Source organism: Sinocyclocheilus grahami, unplaced genomic scaffold, assembly GCF_001515645.1.
Source record: "Sinocyclocheilus grahami isolate Dianchi unplaced genomic scaffold, SAMN03320097.WGS_v1.1 scaffold173.1, whole genome shotgun sequence".
Lineage (NCBI taxonomy): Eukaryota > Metazoa > Chordata > Actinopteri > Cypriniformes > Cyprinidae > Sinocyclocheilus > Sinocyclocheilus grahami.
In genome coordinates, this window is record NW_015505352.1 from 1,359,834 (window position 1) to 1,360,835 (window position 1,002).

A 1,002-nucleotide genomic window follows, 5' to 3' on the forward strand; every position below is an offset into this window, starting at 1 on the left:
TGAAGGACATGTGATCCTAGCTACGGAGAGCCATCTCAGGAACAACCTGGTGAATTATTCAAACACGTGCAGTTAAAGCTGCCGTCCACACAGACATCAGTCTTAGTAAATAATTCAACACCATTATCTACCCTCCTGGAAATAAGTGTGAGGGGACATGAAGAGAGAGATGTTCAACAAGAAGCAGCATCTTTTAGTCTATTCATGCTCTGTTGCCAAGGCAACCAACTCTGTAACCCAGTCTCTCTCTCTCTCTCTCTTTTAGACCCATATCTAAAATACAACAAGGTTTATGCTCACTCTGCTTTACACGCTAAAATAAACAACACGTTTAGAACACAGAGACTAAATGACATTATAGCGCTTTCTACTCGACTACTTGTCAAATAAACAAATACATGACTTGAAATAGTGATGGGACGATTGATACCGAGGCTCCGATGCTCCAATGCACCACCGTTTCCGTTTAAAAAACGTTTTGCACCATTTTGTCGGGGCTGAACGCAGCCCTGAGCTCTCATGCCTCAGTTGGTAAAAAAATTAGCCAATCACCATAGAGTGTTCACTTTCAGCGCTGAGGAGTGTTGAGAAAAGAAACCTCGTAGGGGAGGCTAGCCTCCCTTCTGATATCAACCAATCATCAAAGAGATGTAAATTACGGTATATTACTTTGAACGTCTGCCGCTGCACTGATAATGTACCAAGTACTTATGATGAGTAGCGATATTAAATATTTGATCGCCAACAGATTTACCAAGCTGTCATTCAAACAGTATATATACAAACTTAGGGAAAACAGCCTAAGCTGGATATAGGCTACAGCAGTCGCCTTAATTAAATGGCGCAACAGGCAGCTCTTTTAACACAGACTTTTAAGAAGGGATGGATGTTTGCTTCAAGTGATAGGCCAGGTAAGTGAAGTTATATTATCTTGCTGTATGTATATCATTTTCTTTAATTTTTCTGACTAAAAGCAACCAAAAAGCCATTTTAAAGTGGTTA

General features: G+C 40.3%; 1 protein-coding gene across 1 annotated transcript in view; it reads left to right on the forward strand.

Annotated features, from left to right (window-relative positions):
- LOC107593581 (CD164 sialomucin-like 2 protein) overlaps positions 1-1,002 on the forward strand; it is a 5,752-nt gene that overhangs the window by 817 nt on the left and 3,933 nt on the right. The gene's annotated exons all lie outside the window — the stretch shown is intronic.